The sequence below is a fragment of the Euprymna scolopes genome, chromosome 22 (assembly GCF_053919585.1).
Source record: "Euprymna scolopes isolate OS-2025 chromosome 22, ASM5391958v1, whole genome shotgun sequence".
Classification (NCBI taxonomy): domain Eukaryota; kingdom Metazoa; phylum Mollusca; class Cephalopoda; order Sepiida; family Sepiolidae; genus Euprymna; species Euprymna scolopes.
In genome coordinates, this window is record NC_136503.1 from 38105359 (window position 1) to 38118812 (window position 13454).

At 33.0% G+C, this 13454-nt stretch overlaps 1 protein-coding gene across 2 annotated transcripts in view; it reads left to right on the plus strand.

The window, feature by feature from the left end:
• The first annotated feature begins 633 nt into the window (after positions 1 to 633).
• Positions 634 to 13454, plus strand: part of LOC145243982 (interleukin-1 receptor-associated kinase 4-like) — a 101275-nt gene continuing 88454 nt past the window's right edge. For both annotated transcript variants that reach the window (XM_080107122.1, XM_080107123.1), the window contains exon 1: positions 634 to 992. The gene's annotated coding sequence lies outside the window, so the exon portion shown is untranslated. The remainder of the gene's footprint in view (positions 993 to 13454) is intronic.

The window sequence follows — 13454 nt, forward strand, 5'->3', positions numbered from 1 at the left end:
AAAAAATATTTTTGTTTTAACACTTGTGTTATCACGAAACTATAAAAAAACTTTTATTGTTTACATTTCTTTAGATAAATTTAATTTTGTTTTATCACTTGTGTTATCACGAAATAAAAGATAATAAACATTTATATTTCATATCACTTTAAATAATTTTTTTATTTTTTTACATTTCTTTAAATAAATTTATTTTTGTTTTTACACTTGTGCTTTCACGAAACAATAACATTTTTTTTTACATTTCTGTAAATAAATTTATTTTTGTTTAAACACTTGTGTTATCACGAAACAATAACAAAAAAACTTTTATCTTTTTACATTTCTTTAAACAAATTTATTTTTGTTTCAACAATTGTGTTATCCTTAAACCATAAAATAATAAAAATTTATTATTTTACATTTCTTTAAATAAATTTATTTTTGTTTTTACACTTGTGTTATCACGAAACAATAATAAAAAAAACTTCGTTTTTTTTTTTTTTTAACATTTCCACTATTTTTTTTTTTTTTTCCTGTATGGGTTCGTGTTCCGTTTCATGCCTGATGGCTTCCGTTCCGTATTCACATCAACTGGATCCATTTCCGCCATCTTGCTTTAGGGAGCGCAATTGTTAGATATTGCCCTAATTATTAGCAATTAATTTAAAATTGACAGTTGGTAGGTTTGTTTAAAATTTTTTATTTAATTTCTTATTTGATGTTTAAGAAAATACAATTTAAAATAAATTATGCCCAAACCTTACGCGGATATCAAAATGTATATCCCTGGAACATCAGTTCAGTCAGTTTTAAGTTTAAATATACATCCAAATGTCACGAAATGTTGTCAACTAAAATAAAGAAGGAGGAAATAATAAAAATAGAACATCCTGATTAAAAAAAAAAAAAAAAAAAATCCACTCTTAGAGAAAGAGGACGAAAGAGTTCCCGCTACGTGACGTCATCGATATTATTTGTTTCACTCTCGTGGTTTGTACTCGACGTTACAGGTAACTTCGTTTTTTCTTTAATTTTCTTCTTTAATAGATTAATCCCCTTTCTAACCGCCAAATAGGATCGCTTTATGCGTTTTTTTTTTTTTAAACACTTGAAAGTTTTGATTTTGGTGGGTTTTTTTGTCCCGACATATGGTTATTGTATTTACTTTACGACTATGAAATCGTTTTATTTTTTTATTCGTAATCTTTGACGTTACATCTGTATCTTATTTGTTTCCACCCTCCCGATACACACGAGGGCAAAGTTAGACACAAGGTCGTTTTTTTTTGTTTTGTTTTTTTAATATAGAGAGAATCAATCTACTCCCTACCCTCACTAAAAAAGCGCACTTGTCTCTATAGCTAAAATGAGTCTGACATGTCAAACTTTTTCTCCACTTTTTTGTATCTTTTAACGTTTTCTTTCTTATTTTGATGTCATTGTTTGTAATGGTTTTAAATAGGTAATTATTCGGTGAGTGAAATTGTTTTGCTAATAGTCGAACGAATGTTTTTATGGCGATCACCTGGTGCTACACTGCTAATCTGTAAATGTGACAATGTATCTTTATAGAAAGAACCTCATCTTCTACAGGTCTGTCTATTCTTTTTTCCTTCCTTCCTTTTTTATTTATTTATTTTTTTTTAACATCTTCGTAACTAAACTAACTTTTGGCCTTTTTTTTTTTTACGATAAGCAACAAACCGAAAAAGTTTTACAGAAAGACAGCAAATAAATATTATCAAAGGCAAGCTAAATTACTCCTCTACCTACCTGAATAAGCTTTTGGTGTGTTAGCTTATTTTAAAGTTTGAAACATAAGTAGTACCGAACTTTTAAGTTAAAACGACAAGACGGCCGACATGAGGTTGTCATCTTTAAAGTCCCGATGGTCGCTCAAAACTTGAAAAGAAAAAACAAAATACTGGTCGAAACCCACTCAAATGTTATAGAATTTTATCGAATTTTCATATACATTTAACGTAAACTGATCTACTTTGTTGAGCACCGCACCACTCACCAGCACCACACACCACCACTAACCCCTAAGTCCGAATGGCAAGATGCTAAAACCAGGCATAAGTTCGTGTCTTAATGCTCATTAAGCCATTTAAACCTAGTTTCCGCTTACTTCTGTAAGTTTTAAACCAATTGTTTGTTTCAGATTTTTTTAAAATGAGGATTGATAATTTAAATAATAATAAAAATTGGTGCTAGTGCACTTACTGATCCGCGCTATTTTTTTAAATCGTATTTCCAAGTTTAATTAAAGTTTTATGCTGTTTTTTTTTATTCAATTGTAAGGTTAAAGTATAGAATAGTTACAAAACACCCTCCCCATGTTAGGAACGGCTTTTTAAATGTTATTTCAGCACGGATCAATAAGTGCACTAGTACCTAAAATTATTTTTCTAATTAAAATACACAATTGAGATCGATTTTTTTAAAATATGTTGTTTTAAGCAAAAATATTGCATACTTAATTGGTATGTCGAAAATAGTAATAAATCCCAAAATTAAGAAAATTCATCGAGTAGAAACTTATTTATAGTTGAAAGTAATTTTTATGGAAAATTGGGGAAAATTGCATTTTTCTTATGTTATCAAGTAGACGATGAAGAGTTCACACACAGGGGACATAACTCGCAACGCTAAATTTAGATTATACCGTAATGGTTTCCGACATTTGTAGTCTATAGCGAGAGGCTTTTTTTTTTTTTTACTAAAAACGCAATAGCAGTTGTTCTACTCGATGAATTTTCGTAATTTTGGAATATGTTACTATTTTCGACATGGCAATTTTTATTTATTTATTTATTTTGCTTAAAACGACATTTTTTTTTTAATCGATCTGTTGACTATCTTAACATGCACGCACCAGTGCAGTGCACCACTGCCACTGCACCAGTCACCACTACCAGTTTCAGTTCTAAATTTTTTAATATAAATACAATTGATTTAAAAGATGCAGAAGTCAGGTTACATGTTTTGTTTTTGTTTTTTGTTTTTCTCGAGGTGCTTGTAGTCTACAGATCAATTTTTTATATTGTCATATAGAAAATATCCAAAAATTAGAAAAATTCATGGAGTAGAACAACTGCTGAAGTGCTGCTTGCTGCTATTGTGTTTTTAAGTTAAAAAAAAAAAAAGTCTATAGCTATCGGCTAAAACAAAACGTCAACCACACTGGCGAAACGGGAGGATAAGTATATCCCATGTATTCGCAAGCTTCAAGGTGTTTGGAAAATGCAATTTTCCGTAAAAATTATTTTTAACTATGAATAATTCTCTATTCGATGAATTTTCGGAATTTTGGGATATATTACTATTTTCGACATGACAAATAAGTACTGTTGTTTTTGCATAAAACTTTTTTTATCTTAATAAGCATTTTTCCCAATTTTACGCTTGGAAAAGTGAAACTTGAAACATTCGATATCTTTTTCGTCAGTCTTCCCGCATGTCCAGCTTGTCTCATTGCAATCACACCAGACTAAGACAATGTTTATCTGTAATTGCCATAAACGCCCATAATAACGCTACCACTATCCCCCACTAAATTTTTATAGAATCACTCCAGCCTCCGAACCGGTTTTCCCGACGTATGTTGACAAATAAATGCGAATATGTTATTTACATCCATCGCAAATTATTAGGGTTAGGATTCCGGTTAGAAACGGGAGTGGTTCTAAAATTACCCAAGCCCGACAAGATTACTTGAATTTACTAACTACACGAGTAGTAGTCTGAAAATTAAAATAATTACGAATTCTTCGTTCATTACATTTTAGGAAATTTATATTAGAAAAAAAATGTTTTAAACTATGAAACAGAAGTTTAAGAGACCATATGGTACTAAAAAAAAAACAAGACAACAAAAAAACAACTTCGTCATTTACCAAAAGGATAGTTTTAATTTATTTGGGTTTGTATTACTGTGTACACATAGATTCGAAAAAGTTGTCAAAAAACAAATATATAACAAATAAATATTATCAAAGGCAAGATAAGTTACTTTTCTACCTAACTGGATATATTTTTAGTGTTTTTATTCAACGTAACATGTTTATTCAGCTCGAAAAGCATACAGTGTTTACCGATGTATTGGAAAATCCAAGATGGCGCCCGACTCTCTCTTTACCACGATAAGTTCAGGAAAAGATGTTATAAATAATAAACTAGACAAAATACTGTTAGAAATTCGCTCAATATATGTTACCGTGACATAAGTTGACATATATGCGGTGTTTTTTAATAGTATTTTGTCTAGTTTATTATTTATAACACCTTTTCCCAAACTTACCATGTTAAAGAGAGTGTCGGGCGCCATTTTGAATTTTCCAATACATCGGGTAAACACCACTGCATGTTTTTCGAGCTGAATAAACATGTTACATCGAATAAAAACACAAAAAATGTATCCTGTTTGGTAGAAAAGTAACTTATCTTGCCTTTGATAATATTTATTGGTTATATATTTGTTTTTTGACAACTTTTTCGAATCTATGTTTACAGTAATACAAACCCATTTATTTTTTTAAAACAATTTAAGTCTAGCGTAAAAGAATAAGTCTCGAGACCGCGGCTCAAAGTGAGCACAAAACGGTGTTAGGCCTAAGGCTAAAATAGCTTCCGGATATAACCACGGCTACCTATATATCTTGTTGGTCGTGATATAACATACTTGGGCGGACCTGTACGAGAGTGCCCACTCCCTGGAAATGTGTTTTACACTCTTTTAAAAACTTTTTTTTTCGATGATTATCATAGATTACAAACTTAAGTATCATATTAACAGAAAAAAAATGTGAAAAAAAAAATTGACTTTTAAGAAGGGGGGTTCGGGTTCACTCTCTCGTTATAACGTTTTACCTCCATTGCCACCTGACTTACTGTCCATTTCTTTACCGACGTGTCACGTGATTAAAAGTCATTAATTCCACTAGTGACGGTTTTAAATTATTTAAAAAATGTTTATTTCGTATTATTTGGATTTTGCGGACTTGAGTGTTATTTGCACAATGTTTCGGTCAGAGGTTACATCGACCTTCTTCAGGTGTATTTTGTTGAACTCTAAGAATATTTCTGTTGAACTCGGGTATCTGCACAGAATTTTGAAAGGGACCCTTGAAATAATCCATGAAGGTAGCACGTTTTTTTATTTTTTCTGCTAATATGATACTTAAGTCTGTAATCTATGATAATTGGCAAAAAAAAAAAAAAAACTTAAAAAAAAGTGCAAAACACATTTTTACGGGGTAGGCACTCTCGTATAGGTCCACCACAAATGGAAACAAAAAAATTGTCCCAGAAATGACCAAGTGTCGGAAAGGGTACTTTCTGCATTTTAGCTTTTTGTTTGTTTTTAATTTTTGAAGTTAGACTCTAAACAAGTGTAGAGTATCATAAAAATTTATCTCGATATGGACGTAATACTTTGCAAAAAAAAAACAAAAAAACTGTTCATTTTTTGTTTTTTTAATTTATTTTGAAATTTTAATTCATTACGAATACTGTTTGTCCCCCCCCCCTTCCAAAGGAAAGAAAGAAATCACATTTTCCACTAGTGACGGTTTTAAATTATTTAAAAATGTTTATTTCGTATTATTTGGATTTTGCGGACTTGAGTGTTATTTGCACAACGTTTCGGTCAGAGGTTACATCGACCTTCTTCAGGTGTATTTTGTTGAACTCTAAGAATATTTCTGTTGAACTCAGGTATCTGCACAGAATTTTGAAAGGGACCCTTGAAATAATCCATGGAGGTAGCATGTTCTGTCAGCCATGACTAGTTAAAGATCCTAAGTAATTTGCAATTGTATTTTGGGTCGGCTGCACCTTCAACCTTCAACCTCAAGAAGAGTAAGTTTTACAACTGAATTTTACCCAATACCTCTATTGACTACATCATGGGTTCTGTGCAGATTCTCGAATTCGACAGGGGCAAATAACATTCAAGGTGAGAACAGTAGTCTGAAGAATCCAAATCATATAAATAATCAATCATTATCTAAAAAAATGCAGAATCCTAAATCTTTATATGGAAAACTCTTCATAAAAAAAAAAAAAAAATAAGTTCAAATAATGACTAATTTTATTGATCCCCTGACAAAACCTGTAAATTCACCTTTATCCGTTCGCCTGTCCACACTTTTCTCAATAACAATGCCTTGGAATTTAAAAAATTTTTGCACAAACATTAAAAATGATATGAGTAAAAAAAAAAGTAACAGAATGGATTTTCCGAGAAAACTTTGGTTGTCCCCCTAGGGGTTCTTCTCGGGTTAAAATGGCTAAAATTGACACTTTTGTGCTTATTAAAAAAAAGTGATGCCTTGGATTTTTTTATAAAACTTTCTGAAAAGTTGTAACTAACTAATTTCTATATAATTTTGTTTGTCTATACTTCACGATAACTCTTGGGTGTGCCCCAGGGGCTCTTTTAGGCTTAATAAAAACACTCGATTTTTGGGACTATTTTAACATATTTGTCCAAAGTTTTCTGTATATCTATTTAGCAGTTTTGCATGGTGCTGAACTCAAATTATTATTTGGGGCTAAATGGGGGTGGGGGCAAATGATAGACTTTGTCATTTCTTTTTTTGCATGGTGCAGACTGCAGAACTGAAATTTACATACGTTATGCCCTAAAACTGCACTGTTTGTTCATTTTCACCAGGATTTGAGTCCCCTGTGGACTTTTGGGGCTAAATGGGCAGGGGGGGGGCAATGATGAACTTAGTCATTTTTTTTTTGTGCCTCGTCCACTGTGCACTCATGAGGGACCATGCATGCTTCAACTTGTTTATTTCAGAATTTCATGTGTTTAAACAAACTGTTTGATTTCTAGTAAAAAAAAAACAAACAAAAAAAACACATGTTCAGATATTTATTTACTTGCATTCATTTTAGAATTACAATTTTTAAAACTGTAAAAAAAATTTAAAAAAACATCACGTTTGCAAATTAAAATTTCAAAATATTCCAAATCGACAGTTTTAATTTACTTCTAAATTTAACATAAATATTGGTACTTGCTTGTATATTTATTTCAACATTGTGATTTTTTTTTTATTTTATTTATTTATTTTTTTTTTTATAAATCTTATTCATCCCAAACAAGGTACAGTGCCATTTAGACGTGATGGGCTATTATTTGGGACCATATCTACAGGGACACTATGTAGGGAGTTGAACAGCAAGATGTCTATTCACATTGCGTTTAAATTTTTGCATGTTTTACGGTCAGGGAAGCAAGAAACAGGGAGGGAATTCCAAAATCTAGTAGTTCAAGGAAAGAAACTATTAGAAGGCTTTCAGGTATCTGGGAATCTCTACAGAGTAGGGGTGAAATTTTGTTGCTTGTCGGGTTAGTTGGAGGTATTTACGTGGAGGGGCATAAGTGTGGCGCTTATGTCAACGGATCATCAAATCTAAGGGAGATAACCAGCATAAACATAGTAAAAATAAGCATATTTTGCAAGGTATAATTTGGGACGCTGAAATAATCAGTAGAACAATGAAAGAATGTTAAAATGAAAAAAAAAAAAAAGATTACACGATTATTGTAGCTGAGTTCCGGAAATTGCTGAAGCAATTTACAAAAAGGAAATAAGTTAGCGAAGTTAATCAACAAACTTAAAAATATAACCATGTTAAGCAAAATAAACTTATTATTAACGTACACAAAACAAAAGTAAACAACTTGTTACAATAAAACTCAACAACAAAAATTAAATAAACTTGTTAATTAATCAAGGAGTTGTTGTCTAATTAGCCAAAGAAAAATGCTTCCCTTATTTAAGACCCCCCCCCCCAAACCCCGAACACTTTATCTTGTGCAGAATCTTTGAACGTTGTTATTTTTTCCTACTTTAATCATAGACAGAAATGACTGATTACCTAAAATAAAGAAAAACAAATTTTTAATTTATTTTCATTTAAAAAAAAAATTACATTGACGGTTTAAATACTTCAAAATCTACTTCAAAAATTTTCTATTTTCGTTGTTTTGTGTACGTTAATTATTATGCACCTCAAATTATACCTTGCAAAATGAACCTACAGAATAGTAAAAAAAAAAAAAAAAAAAAAAAAAATTAAACTTTAATCATTGACGGTTTAAATACTTCAAAATCTCCTTCAAAAAAGTTTTAATCATCTTGACGCTGACTGATTACCTAAAATAAAGAAAAACAAATTTCTTTTTTTTTGTGTGTGTAATCGTTTTTTGTTTTGTTTTTTATCTTGCAAAATATGCTTATTTTTACTATGTTTATGCTGGTTATCTCCCTTAGATTTGATAATCTGTTGGCATAAGTGCTATGAGTTCATCAGAGTACATGCCATTGAAATATTAGTAAAGCATGCACAGAGATGCAATATTCCAGCAATGGGACAAAGGTTGAAGCTTGGCCGATAGTGCAAGGCCTATTAAGTTGTTGACTCTTTTCTGAATCCTAAGAGCGAAAGAATAGTGGTAGATGCACCAGCCCAGATGCGACAACAATACTCCATGCATGGGTAAATTGTGGCTTTGTAGAAATAGAGGATACTCTCAAGTGCGAGTAGTTTCCTAGCATATTAGAGAGAGCCCACTTTATTTTCAGCAACCTTGGCAAAGTTTTCAATGTATTTGTTCCAATTCATGTTGCCTGTGAATGTTAAGCCAAAGAGTTTGAATGAAAAACTTCCAGGTAACATTGGTCATGGCAGCCATTAGTTGAGAAGGTTACTTAAAGAATCTTTGTATTGGCAGCATTCAATGTTACCATCCATTTACACCCCTATTCCACTACAGACTGGGAGTCATTCTATAAGATTTCAGTCATTGCCTTAGATATGTGTTCATTCATTCCCCCCCCCCTCGTGTCTGTTAAAAAGCATGATGTCATCAGTAAATATACCCATTTCGGAGACAATTTTATCAGGGAGGTCATTTGTGAATCTCAGGAATAATAAAGGTCCAAGGATAGATCCCTGTGGCATGGCCACATTTATATCCTGCCGTTTTTACATACGACCATTAAGGACAATATGGATTTTTCTCTTGTCTAAGAAGGATCCAATTCTATTAAGTATTTGTCGAGCAATACCAATGATTTAATTTTCATGAGAAGACCTTCGTGCCAAACCATTAAAGGCCATAGATATATCAAGGGCTACTGCTCTAATCTCCTCTGCCTTGTCCAGTGCATGGTCTATACATTCAAAGATTAGTTAAGATATCTGCAGTAGAACAAGTTTGCCTAAATCCATAGTGTTAGTCAGAAAAAGTTTAGTATCTATGAGGTGGTGGACTAATGCTTCATTAAGGATTCAAAAGTTTTGCTGAAAAGAGAAAGGAGGCTAATGGGGCAATAATTGAAGGGGTCAGTTCTTTCGCCAAAATTCTTGAAAACTGGTATCACAGAAGCAATTTTCCAGCAGTCAACAAAGCAAGATTCAGTAAGACATTTGTTGTAGAGTTTCGAGAGAACTGGGGGCAACCTCAGTGGAACATATTTTTTTAATAATATAGCAGGGATGAAATCAGGCTCACGTGCCTTTGATGTGTCTAGGGTTTTTATGGCATCACAAACATGAAAAAAAGGTGATTTTCAGATCAAGTGTGGCTTTTGTCTGTAATGGGGAAATTGGTGGTGGGGTGTTTGTCCTAATGTGGAGTTGGAGGCGAACAGCTGGGCCAGCAGGTTAACCTTCTTGGTTGCCGTGTCAACAAGCTCAAGGTTGTTGGATTGTGGAGAAATTGTTGATTGCAGATATACCACATTGTTATAGATTTTCTAGAAATCATGAATTCCTAACTTCTGTGATTGAATGTGTTTTCTGGTGATTTTGGTATGTCTACTGTTATTTCTAACCTCTATAAACTCTTGTCTATTTGACTTACAGCAGATAAATCTGTAAAATGCATGCAGCCTTTGAGCAATGGCAGCTGCACAGGTAGAAGTGAGCCATTGAGGACAGTGGGGTTTGTTATAAAACTTCCGTGTGGGAAGATGCGCTTCAATTGCTCCTTTGAATCATTCAGCAGCTTCATTTGCACACTGTTCCACAGGATGAGAAAAGATATTATTCTATGGGGCATCCCTGATGACTTCCCACTCAGCCTTTTTTTAAGTACTTTGTCATTTTGAGCAATGGCTCTTCAACTAAGGGTCAAAAGTTTAGGGTGATATCTACCAATATCACAAGGTGATCAGCATTCCTAATGGACTATAGGCATTTGTCACACAATCTTCGGAAATTGTGGTCAGAAATGAGATGCTTTCAATAACTTCCCAGGCCTTTTTTTGTATGAGCACATGAAACCCTAGTACCCTTCAGAGTAATCTCCTCTGGCTGCAATGCACTTGTTGTACCGTTCTAACAACTTCTGAACAGTCCGGTGGAAGTCTTCTCATGTGAGCGTGTCAATGACCCTCATCACAGCCTTTTTCATCTCCTCAATTGTCTCATAACAACAGCCTCTAAGGTTTGCCTTGAGCTTAGGGAATAATTAAGTCACATGGGCCAAGATCTGGACTATAAGGGAGGGTGAGGAACTGTCTTGATGCCCATCTTGGGTCAAATAGTCTGTGACAAGAATGGAGTTATGAACTGATGCATTCACGCAAATCTTTCTCATTTTCAGTTCCTTGTGAATAATTGTGTGTACAATTCCCACACTGACATCAAACTGTGCACTTATTGTCTCTATAGAGACACAATAGTCTGTATCCATGAAATTCTTGATTTGGCCAATCAACTTTGGTTTTCTGACTTCCTTACTCCTCCCACACCTCTCATCATCCCTCACAGACTCTCTGCCTTCCTTGAATCTCTTATGCCACTCAAAAACTGATGCTTGATGAAAGATGATCCAAAAACTGTCTGAAGCATTCCATATGTTTCTGTGGCATTTTTTCCAAGTTTAAAACAGACAAAACGTCCAGATTGCATTATTGAAATTCACCAGCTGTGACAATCAAACTTTAGTAGGGTGTACTCCAATTCCTGCTGTAGCTGTTCATTTGAATCTGAAATCATAAAACTTGGTCAGTCATCTCATAAGATGTATAGCAATAACATACTGAATTTTCAAGAGTCTACGACAATTTTAAATGCCTGTACAAAAAAAGTCGGGAAACTTATTGAATGCATCTCGTAGGTCTAAAATGAGGCTTGTTGATTTTGTTGATCTGGGAGGCGGGTCAGTAATGTGACAGTCAGTGTCAGGGAATAACCAAAAAACTGTGATGCTACCAGCTGTGTCTGTAACTCGAGAAACCAAGCCAATTACTGTGGTGGATATTAAAATTACCAAATACATGTACTTGAACACTAGCATCTATGTTGTCAGAGACATGGTTGATTACAGTTCTGGGTCAAGGGAGAATGGTAGAGAAAATATAAGTAACTAATGCTATGTTGCAACGTTAGTCCAAAGCACATGAAGGTCTGATCATCTGATTCTTGTTTGAATCTCTAGTCAAGGGAAGGGTGTTATGAATATAAACTCCAAATCTGTGTATATGTTTGTCAGAGTCCTTGCGACAAAGTGGGAAGTAGCCAGACATGTTAAAGTGGTTGAATAAAATGGAGGATTGGAGGTTAGTTTCATTTAGTGCTAAGATATCTGGCGAGTTTGCTAGGAGAAATGATTCTACACCATCTAGATTAGTTCTAAGTTTATGGATATTTGTAAATGTGAGTCTTAAGGGAATAATTGGTTTTATTTGAGTGTGTGTCTGATTTAATTGTATTTTTTGTTTTGGCTGTCATTTTGTCATAGTTGCTGTAGGTGAGTGCCCCATAGGTGTATTTGGGTTAGGCATTATTCTGTAAACCTGCAGAAACTGTTGTAGCGCCCTATCTGTCGGCATGCCTTCTGCCTTTCTCAGAACCCCCTTCAAGGTGTCCACGAATCTTTCGGCTTGACCATTTGACTTTTAAATAGTACTGCAGAGTCATGATGTGATTCACCTGATATGTATCGCAGATTTGCTTGATTCACTAGACGTGAACCACATCCCATCATCCATAACTACAGTCAATCATGCCAAATATGCATGCAAACAGTTCATGTAGGAATTCTGTCATGCAACTTGTAGGTCTTTTACATTTCAAGATTTCTAGCTATTTAGTGTGGCTGTCAATGACAATGAGATAGTACTGGTTATTTAAAGGACCTGTAAAATAAACATGAATCCTTTGCCATGTTTGGTCAGTTTTTGGCCATGGTTTGGATGTAATTGTTGGTGCTTATGCTGTGAGCTTTGCATGCATCAATCATGTCTGCTATGTTTCGGACCATGTTTGGCCAATAGATGTAGCATTGCATGAGGAGTGTTTTTTTTTTTCCTCAGATGTCCCATATGAAAATCCTGCAGGATTCTTTTCTGCAGACTGCTCGGTATCACCATTCTATTGTTATATAAAAGGACATTGTCGCAAAATGAAAAAATCTCTGGCACATCGGGATTTTTATTATGAATTTTATTCTTTTTGGTCTGGATAAAGTCATCTTATTTCTGTAAGTGTAATTTATAGTATCTGCGATCATATTTATTTCACAGTTAATTCTTAATATTGCAATGATTGAATCCTCAAATATTTCAGTGTTCTTCGGAACAAGTTGGGATAACCCATTGGCATAATAGATTTTTAAAAGACAGGTACTCCATTTTGAAATTGTAGTTTAGTAGTATAGTATCCAAACGTAAAAGTCGATTGGCGGTAGAGACAGGTAGACCCCTTTTTTTTTTTTTTTTTTTTTTTTACCCAAATATCAACAACAGGGGGTTTGTGATCCATCTGTAATATAAATCGTCTGGCATAGAGATATATGTAGAACTTAATCATAGCAAAAATTATGCCCAGTGCCTCTTTCTCGATCTACAGAGTATGTAGTGATAATTTTGAAAGCATAAACATACCCATGTTTAAAAAATCTAGCAAAAATCAGTTAATGGTTAGATTTTCATGAAATTTTTGATATAATCATTTCTAAATTATATTTTAAAAGTATTTTTTTTTTTTTTTTTTTTTTTTTTTTTTTGGTGTTCTACTCTCCCATATGTCATGTTACAAAAACTAAATATATATATATATATATATATATAAAACCCATATTTCACTTACCTTGAAGTTGTAACTAAAAAATGGACATCAAATCAATATTAAATTAAAAAAAAAAAATCAACATTTTTTTTTTTTACTCAATAACAAATAACATAATTAGTTTGTATTACAACAAAAAAGCAGAATTCTAAGAAATAATTAATTTTAAAAAGATTCAAATGTAATAAAATTACAATATTCCACAATATGAAGTTTTAAAACAGAATGTTATCTTTCCAAAATCACGTAAATTGAGAACTAAAATACAAATTATTTATATAAAATCTGTTACATATTTCAGAGACCTACCATGGTTTCATTGCAGTGGATTTGATTTGAATTTTTAAAAAGCATATCCATTGCAATGA